This window comes from Opisthocomus hoazin, chromosome 9 (genome assembly GCF_030867145.1).
Source record: "Opisthocomus hoazin isolate bOpiHoa1 chromosome 9, bOpiHoa1.hap1, whole genome shotgun sequence".
In the NCBI taxonomy this organism is placed as follows: domain Eukaryota; kingdom Metazoa; phylum Chordata; class Aves; order Opisthocomiformes; family Opisthocomidae; genus Opisthocomus; species Opisthocomus hoazin.
Genome location: NC_134422.1, coordinates 24,633,854 through 24,651,821, shown reverse-complemented (window position 1 = coordinate 24,651,821; position 17,968 = coordinate 24,633,854).

Genomic DNA, 17,968 nt, shown 5'->3' with positions numbered 1-17,968 from the left:
GCAAATCTACAAATTCATCGTATTTGTGACTGACATGTTGTATGCCTCAATTTTTCCTAGAATGATAATGCTTAAACTTTAAGATGTCAAAATTATGTTTTTATTTAACTACATAGACTACTCACAAATCTTGTAGCTTTCATATAGAAACAGTATCCTTCAGAGCTAGAAGTATGGCATATATAATAAGCCTCTTTAATTTGTAAAACCTTGAAATTTAAATCAAGTGTTAAATAGGCTGTCATTTGCACCTGTGTGATTGAATTTGAAGTTGAGGGCTTTCCTGAGCTGGACTAGGTTGTAAATATGTTGTTTTCATTTGGCTGTAAATACACTTGCTTCTAATCATTGTTTGCTGTGCAGCACGACTGCAGTGGGTGTGAAAACAGAGGTGTGATATTTTCCAGGTTGTTGCTAGTCAGGCGGAAGTTATGAAACAGCAACAAGAGTCTGAAGATGACCTTGCTAAACCTGACCCTGCTCTTAATGCAGAAAATGCTGCCTTAAATAATTTAAATGCAATAACATGTCTCTGTTCCTTGGTCTGAGGTAGAATGATTAGAATATTTTTCCCCCAGTTGTAAGTTCTAGATCTATACTTCGTAGAACTGAGCTTTGTAATCTTGTCAGCTTCTAGGTAAACCTGATGGGGTTGCGAACTTTCCTGAACCTACTCAAGCTATAACCACTGTGATGCAGCACCACAGGGGTTTGTGTCTCCAGGGGAAAAAGTGCAGAGGACTGACACTGGAAAACTGCGAAGATATACCTGGAGAAGGTGATTGAAAAAGTCATTTAAGAAATTTGATTTATTTGAACAGTCCAACTAAATGAGGTTTTATTGCTAGGCATAGGTTTTCTAGTGATATTTCAAGAAAATATCAAAGATCACAGAAATGGCAGGAGCTTGTCAAATTCCAAAAATGTTCCCAAGTTAATTGTAAACCCCTTTGCCATCTTATTTCTGCAAAAAGTGATGTATTTAAACATTGCCAAAGAAGACACTTCTTAAATGTCAGTATGTTTTTAGGAAACGTAACGACTCTAAGATGTATGTCAAAAACCCAGATTCCCTAGATGGGTGCCACAGAAAATCTTTCTCCAAAGACGCTTCAGAAATTTCAGTCTAATATGTACTATTAATGCAACTCACTGACAGCTCTTGAGAGGGCTGTCATTATTGGGCTTGTTTGGACTGGACTACGTCAGACAGCCACAGGCTGAAAACAGTGTTCAGCGTTGCTTACTCTGGTGTACTTTAGACAGGCAGTCATAAGAGGAGTCAACGCCTACCAACAGTGCACCCTGTTCTTGCTGTGTCTTGGAGGCCTACAATTCCCAAATAATGCCCGTGTGTGAAAAAGGAAAAAAAGCTCCTGTTTGCTTTGCTTGAGGCTTGGGACATACTAACTTTTATCATTCTGCTGAGCAGCTGGTGACAGCAGTGCTGAAATGCCAAAGAGGTAGATAGTGGGAGGTTTATAGCATGCCTGTTTACATTGCCTCGTCTCCTTTGTGCTGGATTCCTCTGTAGCACATCCTGGCCATTTGTCACCGAGAAGTAAGATATAGTGACCACGAGAAAGTTGCTTCAAGTGAAGGATTAATTTCATATCATGTAAGAAAGATGGCTATTGATACTGCATGAGGGGAACACTTATCATGCTGATGAATTTCATGTACCTGATGGTGTCAGGCACCAAAGGTTCAGTTTCAACATTGCATCCTTTGCAACTCTTGCAAACTCTGAGGCCCAGTTAAGCACCAGCATGTTTTAAAGTTGAAGCCTTGCTTTGTGGGATGGCATGGGTAGATTCAACCGTATCTACTTTGCATAAGGTTCCAATCCTCCGCTACAGTCATTCTGTAGATGCAAAATAGATGAGACACAAAATAGACAATAAAGTTCCAAAGCCTTACAGTTGTTATATATCAACAGTTGTTAATTGTGGAGAGAAAAAGAATTTTTTCATTAACACTAAATGGATCTTTAACATACAGAAATTTCCTAGAAGATAAAGACTTTTCTTTGTGCCCCACATCCCTGAAAGGGAAAGTGCAAACATTTTCAGAATCTTCCATGGGAGGAAAAATATTGTGAATTTCTTTTCTAATTGCCAGGAGCAGTGTAACTGCACAACACCTGCCGATGGGTTAAGCTGAGAACAAGACTGGATGACGCACTAGATGCCTTCAGGTGGGTGAAGTAACAGTTACTGTGAGTGGTGTTGTGACAGTCCCCAGTAGCAATATTGCAATCATAGTGTAGCAGACTTACAGTGTCAAGACTGTGTTCCAGCCTCCAGTATCTGCCCTTTCCTCCAGTTACACACTGCCTAGCCCAGGTTATCTGAACTGAAATGATTGAAAAGTATAAATAAAAAGAGTTCAAAATGCACATCAGGAAAAAGACACACTTCACGTCATATTAGACTGCGAAATTCTGTTCTGAGTTAGGAAATAAGCATACCAGCCTTGCCTGTCTTTAATTTGGTGGTGTTGTAAAGGACAGAGTAATTACAAAAATACGGTTCACAGCTCTGAGGTGAAGAAGATACTGATACACACTTCACACATTGCTCTGTGCCCCTTGGTGCTATGGAAAATCAAAGGCTTATGGTATTGGTCCTTACCTGTTTATAAATGATTGAGACAGGGGTGTAGGGGAACACATGTTTGCATTTTAACCTCTCCAGGTGTTGCTGTCCATATCTTTTGAGAATATAACCCGAGTCTTCCAGTTAAAGAGATGACTGGAAATTTGTTGATGGCCATACAAAGTAACAACATACTGAAATTAAGAACTAAAATAACTGACCGTCGTAGCTGACCATAAAACTGCTGAAAGCCTCAAAGGGCTATGGATTTTTCAGCTGTCTGTCTTCCAGTATGCTTTAAAGCAGTGTCTGTGCAGGGCTGCACACACATCCTTCTGCAGAAGTCCCATGTGGGAATACAAAGCATGTCAGGAAACCCTATGTGTAAAGAGCATCTCTTGACTACTGCATAGGCTGAGTTTTAGTTTCTCCTGAATTATTAATCATTAATAGTTTTGTTATCAGTTCTCTCTCGGGGATTATTCATCCCACTACTTGGAAGACCTAGTTTGATCTATTGATCAATGAAGAAAATAAGACAAATCAAGTTGTTGCTTGATTAGTTATTGAAGATTAGTTTGTTATTGATAAATTAATGATGTACCCACTGGAGTTAATACCTCATTTAGATTAAATATTTAAAAGTTACATTTCTGCAGAGTAATGAACCTAAAATATTTTGTTACTTTGGTTTACTACTGATCTATTTCAGAAAAACAACAGTCCCTGGTGAATAAAAGAAAGAAATTACTGCATATTTCAAGTAGAGTTCATGTTAGTAAATCAGTCATTAGTCTAATTAAATAGTGTTTGTCTCCAGAGATAAATTGTTTCCCATATCCTGGAAGAGCTAGAATATCCCTAGGATCACAAACATTTAAAACAGTGATTGCAAACACATTATTGAGATATACAGTATTTGCATAGTTTGCACGTAGAATGAAAGCTTTGTGTTATTTTTCTTTATGAGACTGTTGTTAGCAAATTGCTAGATTACCCAGAAGACTTGCTGAGATCAGAGAACAAGCCTGCATAAAAAGGTCATGCCTAATACTAAAGATACTCAGAACTGTGGGCTTGAAAAAACAGCATTATCCATTTGAAAATAGCAATATGGGCCATGGGAAAATAGTATTCTACAGTCAGTCTCAACATATTGATGTCAGTGGGAGCTGCTCATGCAAAGTAAAGGCCAGAACTGAGTGTTATATGCTAGATATTGACAGTCTTATTGAAGTAAAACTGCAGTATTCCCTCAGGTTGTGCTTTAGAATTTGTAATTACTTTTTTTTTTAACAAACATAAGAAAATAATGAAATATGTGAACTATATTTTCTTTCTATGTATGTGAAGTCACTTATTTAATTTTCTCTGTACTAATACCTTTTTTAGGTCTTACTAATTTAATCTCAGGACACTATGGTTACATGAGGGAGATACGTAAAAAAAAGAGTGGGACACAATTTATTGGTAAAGAAAGACTTATATTTTCAGGTCACAATAAACTTCAGTAAAGGGAAGGTTTGGAAAGAAGAACAGATTTAATGACAGAAGAAATAGCCAGATGAACATTCAAAATACTTATGAAAAGCAGATTTGAACCATTTTTTACCATTGCTGGTACTGAACCACAATTTACCAAGCTGGTATTTTTGTGGTACATATTGGCATTTCCACGAGCTTCGAATTTTATTACCTGATTAGTAAATCTTCGCACATCTTTTCTTTTATTTCCTTTAGGTAGACGGATTTCTGCAAAAGCTTATTAATTTTGATAAGGAATACATTTCTGCAATTATTGTTAAAACCATAAAAGAAGATTATCTCTGTGACGCAGAGTTCAACACAAAATTTGTGCAAGCAAAATTTCAGCTGCTGTTGCGCACAGTGCTTGGATTGTTAACATCATTAGAGTCCAGGAGATAGGAGTTAAACTGGTATAAATTTCTTCAGCTCAGAATTTTAAAATTTTGCTTCTTTCAGTTCTTTTGTTAACACAAAGAACTCACTTCACGCTTATAGCCTTTAAAGGTACTAGAGAAAAAATGTTTTAAATGTCATAAATTATTTTTATATTGTGTTGTGTATCACGGCTGTGCTTAATTTGGAGAGTTCTGACCTTCCAAAAATAGCTCAGCAGAATAGTCTCTGCCTGGGGACCCAGAAGATCTGAATTTAATCCTGGTGCTTTCACTGATCTGCAGGGTGACCTTGGGCAATCTGTGTGCCATTTTCCGGCTTGCTAAAATGAAAATAATAATACTTACAGCCTTCGCAAGGCACTTTCAGAGCAGAGCATATGAATCGATAGCATCTTCTCCTTAAGTATGTGAAATGGCAGAGGAAACTCTTCCCACTTGCATTAGTGCACTGTTAGCATTTAAAAATGTGAAATTATAAAGATTATTACATGGGAGGGAGAAGCTCAGAAGTGTTCCCCTAATCAATAAGTTGCCAGCTGGAATGCAAAGGAAAACAGCGCAAGGGTAATGTACCATTTAGCGTAACAATGAAAGACTAAAATTAATGTGTTTTCAATGTGAGTACGGCCACTACCAGTGCAGTCACACTGTATTATATCGCTGGCTTGCTTGCTTGTGCTATAGCGCAATAGTATAAAACACATAAACAGTTTGAAATCCCCACATTAGTTTTCAAGACTTTCAGTTTTCCTAGAGAGATCTGTCGGTTTAGACAGAAGAGGAAAGCTCCAGTGAGGTGCCTTGGCCGCATGCACATGCCTCATTCTGCGGCGGGGACTTCCCTCCCCCAGGGTGCTGCTGCAGCCCCCCCAGCAGATAACCAGCACAAGGCATCTGGGCACAGCATGGTGTGCAAGGAGGGCAGCAGGCACGATTTTCCACTTGTGTCCATAGGCATGCTGACCTCCTGCAGGGCCTTTTCATGGTCCATGCAGATGGGTGAATTGTGCATTGCTTGTATATTCTCTTTTAGTATTTTATGACAGGCACTGCACAGGTCCAGTGTCATCTACTGTGCAGCCTAGGTGAGCCCTGGCAGTAATTAAAGTATTTGAAACCATCTGCTTAATTGCATTAAAAATACACTGATGGGCTTGCACTGTTTGAATGGTCTTCAGGAAACTATTAGGTTAAAGCACTTCCCTCTTGGCAACGTTTAACTAATGCACAATGTTTGTTCTGTGAATTACAGCTGGTCTTTATACCGTTTGTTAGTGTTACCTGTAGCAGAGCCCTGCTTGCCATTACTGAGCCTGCAGGTTCCTCCAGTTCTTCTTTCCCTCTGCTTTCTCATCACTGCCTGCCAAGCTCTTCACTGACGTGGAGACTTTGGGAACAGCACGTGAGAGAAGGTGCCCAAAATGGGGCGGGCTGCAACTGCCTGCGGGTCTGTGCTCCCCGAGCGCCGAAGGCAGTGCTGACCATTCAGGCTGCACACATGGCTCAGTCACGCCTGTGACTCTCTGCCAGGAAAAAGGCACTGGAAACGCAGGAGAGAAAGGCTACTAAAGATACAGATAAGCATTGCAGACTTTCATTAAGCGTAAATTAAAGTAAATCCTCTAACAGGCGTTAAGAGTCTGCCCATCATGAAGATTGCTTGAATATTCCATCCCCGCCACATGGGCAAGAGTTAGCAGGTAGTTTGTACTGAGACCAAGCCCCACCCTTTCTATTCAGAAATCCCCCTTATTGTTTAATTAAACTGCCTGAATGTCTCCCAAAAAACACTGTGGAAGTATCTAATAATCTGGATTACAAATGTTGCGATAGTATGTGGCAATATTATTAGATTATCTCAGTATAAACTAAAAGAAGATTGTAATGTTTACCCATTTTGCTTGATACAAATGCAAAAAAGAAAATTTGCTGTTGGGTGTGGTACAATGTTTATGATTAAATGCTTTATTCATACTTGTATGTCAATCTATTAGTGTGCTGTTAATTCAAATGTTACTATGATGTATTTTATCGCCATTAGCACATTTATCACAGGTAGATGTGAAACTTAGACAAAGGTGTACTTTCTCGTTAATGATGAGCAGCCTATTCATCTTACTAGAGTGTAATTAATGTTAGTTACAATACTTAATTTTTCACTGTTTGTCATGCTACATATTTAGCATTTCTTCAGTCCTTTATCAATCTGCTCTCCTATCATATGAGCACATCAAAAAGATATATGTATGTATCTGACCTGTTTTGATCCCTAATTTTTATACGTTTCCAAGAACTGGAATATTTTTATTCTTATACTGTAGCCAGCAGAGTTAATTAAAAAACAGATTGTATAGTGTTGTCCCCTGCTTTGGGTTCTGGGTTAGCTTTTTTTGCATTGATAATGTAACAACTAGGTAATGAAATAAAGCAGGGCACACGGTGAAGACGCTGGTGCTCACTTGCTGTAGTTATGTGCTGGGCTTGTGTGAGGCTTTAACGGTCCCAATGGTTCTCCTGGATTTTCAGTTACATTTTTTTGTACTGTTGAGAATGTTAGTGCTAGTAAACATGTTGCGTGAGTAATACAGCTCCGAAAACAATATAAGCATGGACTGTCTGAAAAGTGTACATTATTAGGTAAATAGGTGTTACAACAGCTTATTGTTATACATTGCTGAGCATTGCTTTGTCCATACTGTTGTTAGCAGTCATCGAGCCAAACCACAGTCACTTGTTCATTGGCTGGTGTGCCACACAGCGGGTGGGAAGCAAGCTGTGCAGAGGGGTTAAAAGGGAGAGAGCATGGAAGACATCCTTGGATTTGCTCCCCACCATGCCAATAAATCCAGCTGTGCTGGAATCCTGAGAAAAGTCCATACTTTTGTACTGGTCCCAAGAACAACACAATTGCCTTAGCTGAACCCTGGGCTTCAAAGCAGTTTTATTTCCTGATCATCCAAAATTCCCATTAAGCTGGACGGAAAGAGAACTGATCCTTCCATTAATACTTGGTAAATACAATCCCTTGGGAAAAATATTTGAGCTGGGTCAACCAAATGCTTCGGGTCTAGGGATCTCTGGATGCAGAATGGACCTGGGATGTATTTTCTCAAAATTTTAAGGAACTCTTTCTGAGAGAAGGCACACCAGTTCCTATTTGTTAGCCTCTTAGTTGTCAGACTTTACATTTCTAAGGTATTTTGATAATAATGAAGGTTAAAGGAATTAGCTGTTATTTTCTGTGAGATGACTTCTTTTGTAACCACTGTTTGAATGCTACCACAGTCTACTGTTCATGCAGACATGAAGCTGATCACATCCCCACCATAATGAAATGGGTCTTAAACTTTCATTCAAGCCAACAAGGGCTTGCCATTGCTGCAGAACAACCTAAAGCTATTAGAAAATCCTTAAAATAATCTATCTATATGCCTTCGATTAATCATAATTTTTTTCCGACGAACCACAAGTGAAGTATAAGCCAACCAAACACAGATTTAACATACTTCAGTATGAAAATTCAATTTGGACATAATTACAAGTAGGTGTAATTGCAGGTTAGCAGCAGACTAAGAATAAAAATACCAAGCTAAGTTTAGACATTTTAAACGAAATGGTAGTTGAAGGTGCTCCATAGTGATTGAAGTACAATAATAACCTGTAATGTAAACAGAGTTGAGTAATTTTTTTCCATGGTACCAAAGCAATGCTCCAAAACAATGAGTTGTAGTTTTATAACTGCACTGAAATATTTTTATTAAAAAAGAAACTCCTTCCTTGGAATTTTCTGTGGCAAAAGACCAACAAATTTTCCATAGTATAGCAAAACTCCTGTAACAACAGACTCTGGCATTCTCTTTCCCTCCACCCATCCCTCAGCCCTGAGTCGTTTGAGTAGAGGGAATTGCTAAAACAAAAATATTATAAAACTGTAGCCTTGAGCTTATGTCTGTTTTAATGGATAGAGGATAAATACAAAGAAACTACGAAGTTGCCTTTAACCTTTATGACATTACAAAGCTAGTTATAACAACAAGCTGTATAACACACCAAAAAGGTAAGCATTTCACTCTATTTTGATTTGACCATTTTGCTTTCAAAAGGAATTTATAAAAACACCCGGGAACAATGAACATCTGAACTCAAAATGATCCAGGTTTATTTTTACTCCAAAAGAAGAAGTCTCAATAGAGATATTGATTTTCTAGCATTCATCCAATATTGCACAGAAAATGGCCCTGACCTTGCAAGCCGTAGCGGCGACAAGGAAGCAGTCATTACAGTCACAGGTTCCCATTGATTTTAGTGGGATTACTTGCATAGGCAAGGGCTTGCAGGATATGACCCGGTGTCCCATTAGCAGTAAGACCAAGCATACATGGATGTCAGTTCCACTCAGTTCAGAAGGATGCAGTTTACCTTTCTGTTACATATTCATCCTATGGATTTATTCCCACATATTTATTCTACGTATTTTTCTTTTTCTGGCCAACAGAGCCTCATCGCTGTGTGAAGAGCACCAGTCCTCCTTCCATCTTGTGTCGTTTTTTTTTACTGCATCTTCAAATGTCATTCTAAGCGCAGAGTTGATGCTTGCCCTTACAGCTCTCTCTTCCTTTGTCTCTGTTTTCTATGATGAAAATAAACCCACAAACTTTGGGCTAGGCACTATCTCTCACTGTATTTTGTAATTAATTAGTTAATACATTTTGGAACTCTCTAGGGCCAAATGAGAAGGGGACATTACTGTGCTTTGCAAAGTAAACACAGGGTAGTGGACAGAAAGATAAAGCCTGTAAGCCCTTTCTCAAACAAAGTGAATTTCTCCTTAGCCCTTGGGAGGTTTCTTGTGCCCCATGGCTCCTACAGGAATGCAACTCCAGAACCTCACCGCTTGGGTGGATAGAAAACTCCTAATTCTCCCTCTAAATATATTCACAGCCATTTTATACATGTTTGTGCTTGTAACAGCCTTGTCCTTTATCTCAAATGGTTCTTATCCTTCTCCAGTATTTACTCCTGATGCAGCTGTGGTAAGGAGTGGCATTTCCTCGCTGCCTTCATTTTGTTTCATTAAGTGTGAGGAAGGTGGAGGAGAGGTATGCTGGAGGCAGGGTGACTGTGTTTGCACAGTGCCTTGCACAATTGCCCAGTTGTGGTTCAGGGCCCCATAGGCTGACTTTGTTTCAGCAGGGAATGATAATGACCCTCCAGAGTACGTTGCCTGCTTTATTCTGGGTGGACACCATTAATTCGTTCAATTCTCATTGCATTGCAAAGCTTTACTACAAGACTACTAGCAATTGATTATTTTTGGCAGTGGTATTTTCAAAGAAATGGAGAAATGAAATGTACAGTATATTTTAGTTTGCAGTGATCATTCTGATGTTCCATTTGCAATGGAAATGAGGGTGTAACATATTCATGTGTACAGATAAGGAAAATAACAAACATTAACAACGCTTGTTCTATTCATTTATAATATTCAGTAAAAAAAAAAAATCCTTCCATTCCCCAGTTTTTAGTTTTGTTTCAGTAGCACAATGCAAAACAAAAAAATATGAATTAATGGACAAAATAAGCTTAATTACTTTCTAAGTTTCCTGAAAATGACTATAATCTAAAATACAAATTCTTTGTGAATCTATCTCCTAAAAATATGTAATTCTGTGCCAATTTTATTTCAGTTTTTATATTGCTTTATATGTTTATCAAAGATAAAATTGCTTATGAAATCAAATAAACCAGAGACAGTGTGTGAGTGTGTACGCACTTATATTCTTGTGGCCAAGGAGTCATTGATGTGCAGCTCTCAGCCTGTTTAAGCGGACCGCAGTGTTTGCACTATCAGTGTCAGTCAGTTTCTGCACAATTTAATCTGCCACTAAAAAGAAGTTTTTTTGCTCTTACAGATATAAAACAGTATGCCAAGGATAAATCAGTGCAGCTTGCCTTCCTTAAAACTTTAGACACAATCTGAAACTGCAGCTCTTCTCTCCTCGCGTCTCAACGGGATGTTAACCTAATAATCACAATTTTAAGATGGGGAAACTGTTTTGAGCAGAAATAAATTGTCCTGCCAGTATTGTTTCATGGGGTGACATTAAGGCACATTGGGCCTGGGGTTCACAGCTTATGATACCTGGTTTTGGAGGACTGGAGTGAAAGTAAGAGCATTTAGAGAAAGAAGAATAGGAATTAAATATGAGTTCTAGATGGTCCAAGTGAGTTGAAGCGGTTCAGCAAGAGACATCCCAGAAACCTGCGAAGAGGCTTATTCTCCAACTGCCTTCCCTGGTGCATCGCTGCCTCCTGCCACAGCCCCGGAGGAATTATTCTTTTTTCCTCCTTTGTTGAGGTATCTAAAGATACTGGGCTTTAACTTACAGCTTGTATTTGCTGAACAAAAAAGGAAAAAATATCTGTTTTTCTCTGCAGCTGCCGGGAAAAAGAAGTCCATTATTTGCAGCTGATAGGGGAGCAGGAGAGGAGGGGTCTTTTGTCTGCTGCTGCTGCTTCCCCAGGGGCCTGGAGCGGAGGCTGCTGCGGAAAGGAAAGGGAAAAGGGAAGTGAAGGGAAAAGGGAAGTGAAAAGGGAAGGGAAGGGAAGGGAAGGGAAGGGAAGGGAAGGGAAGGGAAGGGAAGGGAAGGGAAGGGAAGGGAAGGGAAGGGAAGGGAAGGGAAGGGAAGGGAAGGAGAAAGGAGAAAGGAGAAAGGAGAAGGAGAAGGAGAAGGGAGAAAGGAGAAAGGAGAAAGGAGAAAGGAAAGGGAAGGAAAAAGGGAAGGGAAGGGAGGCTGGGGCAGCCACTGCTGTTTGCTGCACCGTAGTTTCCCAGTGAGGCTCTCAGGCTGGGCGCAGCCATGGGTGCGACACTCGTGCCTTTGCACGCAGCGAAACACATCTCTCAACTGTGCACACTGTGAAAGGCGCACGCGGCAAAGGGAAAACGAGCTGCCCCTCCGGAGTGCAGAGCTGAGGCTGACCTGCCCGCAGCCCTCCAACCCACGCCGGCCTCTGCAAATGTGGCCGCGCCGCAGGTGTAAAATCCTCGTGGTCAGGTGCTCCCTGTTGTGAGCCTGGACAAGTTACTCGCATCACCCACCCTGAAGGTTCGCACTACCGCGATATAATTCGTTTGGGCCCTCAGAGATAGATGGAGACATCACATCTTGATCACAGGGAATCGCTGCCAGTCAGTCTTTCTGTTGGTTTCCATCCCTTGTGATGTGTTTTAAAAAATATTGTATGATTCAAAATTATACCTGTAAAACCTACAAGTAGAAAATTACTGTGTGCATTTATCTTTAATAACAACCTTGAGCATATTTATAGTACTAGTTTAGTAGAACATGTTATACTAGTTTATTTCCCAGTCTGTTTTAAATGATATTATTCATTAGTAGTCATGAAGTGGTATGACATATTTTTTATGTTGCTTGTTTGTAACAAAGGTTCTTAATACCTTTTCATAATGGAAGGGGATAAATGCTCACACAGAATATGGGAAATTGTGCTTGTAAGAGCACAGAGCGTTGTCTTAGGGTATTAAATTAGCATTTAGTACTGCTCTGCTTTGTATGTATTTCTAGCAAATGTTTCAGCTACGAATCACTATAATACACCTGTATTCTGGTTCTTCAATTCATATAGCATTTAAATCCTGCCAATACAGTGTCTTATAAATATAAATATGCAATTTAATTTAATTCAAGCATGCAACACATAATTTTTCTTCTAATTAAAATACGATATTGCAATATGGTAACTGCCTAGGGCAAACGGGACACATCACATTGCCAGACCAAAGGGACCGCAGCTCCAGGTGGGCAGGCCAGCGGGAGGAAGGGGGCCAGCCCTCCGGGCCCGCAGCGCAGGGCAGCAGTAGTGCCGGGCCCGGGGGCTGTGGTGCCAGCGGTACCCGCGGGTCCAGTCTGGCTCTGCAGGCCCCGCTGCTGAGGATGGTGGGGAGCGGGGGCCCGGCGCTGGTCCTGCCACCCCTGCACGAGAAAGCGGAGGCAGCACCACGGCGGCTGGTTTCGCTGCCGCCTTGCCGAGGGCTGAAGCTGGCTGACGCGCCGCAGAACTCGGGTAGTTCTGGGAAGGAGGAACTGCCCGACAGCCGCAACTCGAGGGATTCCTATCACGCTCGCTCAGAATCGAACAAAACAACACAAATAGACCTTCTGCATAATGACTCAAAAAACTGTTAATGGCCATCTTTAGTAACATAGCAACAGCCAAACCCTTGAAAAGAGGAAGTTTTCATTGAGAGAGCGTTTCATTTTAAACATTGAAATTTGGTATAATGTAGAGTATGAAATAAGTTTTGAAAGGAAGCTGATGATTAAGAAGAAATGCAGTGGGCATTTAATAAATGGAGGAACCGCAAGATAATTAACTGGCATGCATAAAGATTCATGCTTTATACCAAAATTTTAATTTTGCACATAAATGTGCCTGATGTAGGCAGCATTTAATCACCTAGCTGACAGGAGTAACTACTTTCATTTAACCTTGACTGAAGATCATGAATTCTAACAGGTTTAATTGGATACATCATTTAACAGAATGAACAGAGCAAATTTTTCTCAATTCATAGGTTCTGATTGACATGCACCAGCAATAAGGCGTTGCACAATTAAAGCTGATCTGTATTCCTGGCCTGGGCAGCAATTGCCATAGTGATGTGACACTGTTTGATCACTGTGGCACTGAAACTATACTGAATTTCCCCTTGTTTTGAAAAGGGCAATGCTTTAAAAAAAGAGAGAGAGAGAAAGAGATTTTGGCACTTTAATTTTTTTTTTTTTACATTAATCACATTTATATGCACAAACTGTAAGGGAAGGAACTTGTTATCAGTAGCTCAGGGGAAAGAAGGAAAAATGGTATGTTCTTTTATCCATTTAGCACATTATTTACAGAAAGTCAAAAATGTGGACAGTCAAATGAATTGTAACACATTAAGGGCCTGATTGTTCTGGGCTTCCATCTGAATAGGGAGTGGTGCTGTGCAGCTCCACTCTTCGCCTGTCGTTTGGCCTCTCTGTCCTTCCCCAAGCCGTTCCACATCACAGATAACTTGCCAGCTGAGTAGGAGTACTGAGAAGGGGTGCTTGTCTCGCAAATGAGGTAGAAGAAGGTGAGATGGAAGGAGCGGTACCCAGCAGTGAGCTGCACACCTTTCCTGGCACACAATGTTTCACACGATAAAACCATGAAAAAATCTGTGGAGGAGCTGGCAACTTCCAGTTGCCCATGTGGCTCCTGCCCACCCACACGCCACCGCTTTCACTGCTGCTGGCACCTTCCGCAAGTCCTGGGTTGGACCTGCATGAACTGGAATTGTTCTGCTGTTGTTTAACCACACGCACATGCACACACACACACACACACACACACACACACACACACCCACCCCCAGACCCCTCTATATCCATCTTTTATGTCTCTGTGTTCACTTACATTTTCACTTCAGATACCTCCTTTATATTTTATTCTTTTTCACGAATGTTTTCCCAGACATTGAATGGTCTGAGGGCAGGGTAGCGCACAATATGTTGCAGCCTGGCTCAGCAGAGCCAAAACTGCAGTAAAAAACAAATCATTCCTGGATCCTGAACGACCTGCTAAAAACAGCTTCAAGCAGGTTCTGCTCCCCACCACGAGAGCTGCAGCATCCAGGCTCAGCACAGCAGGTAGCTCTTCCACTTTTTTCTCTTTCCGTCCCCTTAGGTTCAGTGCCAAAGTGCCGGTCCTTGATCTCGTCTGCAGACCTCTTGTTACCCATTTGTCAGCCGTGGTTTGTGTATAGGCGATGTATATACATAAGCAACAAGCTTCTCAGGAGTGCGCTGCGGTGGGAGACAAATCTCGGGGAAAGCTGGAATCCTGGTTGGCCCAAGGACCTGAATTTTAAAGTCAGGATCACCAGATGTATCTAAAAAGCTTTTTTTGGTCATTTTAGAGGCCTCTAAAATTCAGTTATTTATAATACCTTTCTCTGTCTGAGGTATTTCCAGTATGATTCATTGTGTAAAGCAAAGGTATTTGCCAGTATAATTTATCACTCACTAACATTTTTAATAGTTTCAGGTGGGTGGCTGGGCCACATCCCCAGCCTCTGCAGCCACACGACGTGCCTCGGGACCACAGCGGACATTTGCCTTCGTGCACAGCCAGTTCCCAGTCAGTGCCCAGATCTCGCCGGTGCGGGAAGAAGAGCCAGGATTCGGCCGGTGTGCCTCACTCAGCCGTGCTGACCGGCCACGTGTCCAGCACAGGTGCTGCCTGCTCCTTCCCTGCGTGGGAGCACGTGAAGGCAGGAGGTACCGTGCCCCCACGCCGCTTGCTCCTGAATCCCTTGCTTAAAGAGTATCTTTGGGCCCCGTTTAGAAACATTTGTTCTGTAAATTACTCTGTTTTTCCAAACCTTCCCTATAAAATATCTGTCAGTCCCCTCACTCAGTTCCTTTTTGTGCCCCATAACACGCAGAGGTACTGCCTCAGCATTGCTCCAGGGAGGCCCAGCGATGTCCCTTGGTGGTCCCCAAGGTGCACAGAGCCCGTCAGCAGCACCGCTGGGGTGGAACACAGCCTCTCCCAGGAGCCGTGCTCAGCTCTGACCTTCCCTGGGGAATTCCGCTGAGCTCAGGTAAGCTGTGTGGACAACTACTTGCCAAGCTGAGTTTGCTGTGGGGGCGATCATGCTCTTTCACCCGTGTTCTATGGCTGCCCGGACAGCCCCGGGCTCCAGCCGCTTGCTCCATCCCCATGCACCCAAGGACACCTATTCCCAAGTGCCTCCCTGCGCTGGGGTCTCACAGCGCCTTTCTCATCTTTCCTTTCCCAGCTCCCCAGCCAGCTCGCCCTCAGCGCTCAGCATCGTTTGGGTGCTTTGCCTGCCACTCTCCTGAGTTGCATGTCGTTCTTGCCTTGTCCTCATGCTCGGTCATCCATGCTGAATTATCTTCCACTCCTCCCTCCGGGAATAACTAAGGCTTTGACCCAGTGGGACTGTTTGTGTGCTTAAATGCTTTGATGGGCCAGACACTGAGCTGCTTGCTCCCAGATCTGAGGTGGCTGGGGATTTCAGGCTGTATTTTCAGAAGCAGTTTGTGCACTGGGAAGAATAGTGTGACTGAAAGTCAGCAAAGGACACTGACGTGCATTTTCAAGTATTTCATCTATCATCTTGAAACCTTTCTGTTCTCTTTAGTTTCCAAACAGCCGTCTTCACAGAGTTTCCGATCTCCTATAGAGTACATACAGCTGCAATAAGAAATATATTGTATTTCACTTAATTTCAGAATCCTCTGGGAGAAGGTGACATTCCTTTTTTACTGATGCAAGCTCAAGTTTGTAATTTCATTTTGAAGGCTGTTCTGAACAAGTAGGGGAAATCAGAAGACCAGCCACATTTTTTCCTCAGGTTTTCCCGAATCCACCTTCGGAGCGTGACCTCGACACAATTCTGAGCACGGTTAATGTTTACACCTTTCTTGCACCATGTAATTTAACTTTCAGAAATATAAAATGGGACAGCAGAAATATTTTTATGTGTTCTTACAATGTCCAAAGTTGTTTCTTACTGTTTTTATTTGAAGGAACTAGACACAATCCTGGCTGCCTTAACCACTGCCTTTGAGAGAGCTGCAGCTGAGAAAATCCGCTGCCAGGAAGAAGTGAATAGAACTAACAAGGCTATTGAGCTGGCCAACAGATTAGTGAAAGGTCTGAGGTGAGGTCCTACAGGGCAGGCTAATGAAGCAGCCTACAGAAAGCACTTCTTTGTTATACACTACTGATCTGGCAATAACAGAGGCACTTAGCAAAGAACCTGATGAGCTGAAAAAATTATGTCATTATCATTCATTTTTTTCATAATAGAAACATGTTTTTGACCTTTGCATTTTCTTACATTTTGCCTCATTGTGGTATACATTAACTGTAAGATTACCTGGTAACTAACCTATCCACGAACATGAAGAGTAGAAAAATAGTTGATTGTAGATATTGACAATGAAGGCAGTTTATTAAAATGCAATGACTATATTTGTAACAATTAAACAACGCTAATGGTACTGCCCCGGGTTGGAATACATAGAATATAATACAATTTGCACTACTCAGTTAAGCAATATGATAATTCTCTAATTATCTCTCTGAGATTTGCAATGAGTATTTCAGGAGAGAATAAATAATGGCAAAGCCACAAATTATCAAAAATCCATGTTGTCTGTTGATCCATACTGGCTCAAGGGAATCCATACTCACCGATGGATTTTTCATTTATCATTCATCTAATGATGAGGCTGCTTTTTGTACACACACACACACACACACACACACACACACACTTTTAACAGATACTTTATTTTTTTGTAACATTCATTTAGGAAATCCCTTGTGGTGCCTCACTGCCATTATAGGTTTTGTGCTCTTCTACCCAGTACTTTCAAGCTGAGTTTGATAACCAAACAGGTAGTAACCAGCAAAAATAGAAGATCCATTTGTTATTAAGCAAAATTATATGGCTGAGTGTGGCTAGTGGAACTTAAAATATAAAACAGTGCTTACAGTTATTTCCTGAATCAATAGAAAGGATTTATTGACTAGAGGGGAGGGAGGGCAGTGCAGAAGGCCCATTGTTTCTGTTTAAAGAAGCAAGATGAATGCATTGAAAATGTTAACATCCCGGCTGAAAGTGTAATATATTTTAGTGATTAATAATGCCTGTAAAATTAAACCATGTACCTAATACAGAATAATAAAATAAATAACATAGCAGACCTCTTTAAAGTGTGACAATAAATAATTGTTCTAAGGCATCTGATAATAATATTTTCTTCCACCTAACATATCATATTGTTTGGTTCTACCATGTCCCTCCTGCTGGGGCTGACAAGTGCCGGAATAGCATACACAGAGAGATGAAAGGCAACGTGTGTATATGTTGCGGGGGGAGGCATAATGAAAAATAATCTAAAGGAGGAAACAGAGATGAAAGAAAAGAAGGAAAGTTGAGCCATGCACTAGATGAAGACAGTAAAATGAATTTTAATGGAAAGCTCTTCAGCTGGTACCTCCCAAAGCACCAGCTCCATGAAGAAGGTGGCCAGCTCGACAGATTGGTGATGGGAAATTGAATTCATTCCTGTTGTTAGCTGGACCACACCCAGTCAAAAACAGTAATCACCATACGACAGCTATCTGGTGACTTATAGGCAAAAATCTGTTTCAGTCCATCCGGTGGTAAGCAATAGTAATACTGACACTGCTGTCCTGGCTGTTTCTTTGCCTTATTTTTTGCTGAGAAGACATGCTCTTATTTCCCTAGTTGTACGGTTAAGCTATTGCTGTGAGGAGAATTGCTCAAGAAATAGGAAAATAAAATATTTCACAACATTTCTTGTAATAAGCAAATAGATTAAAATTTCTTTATTAGCC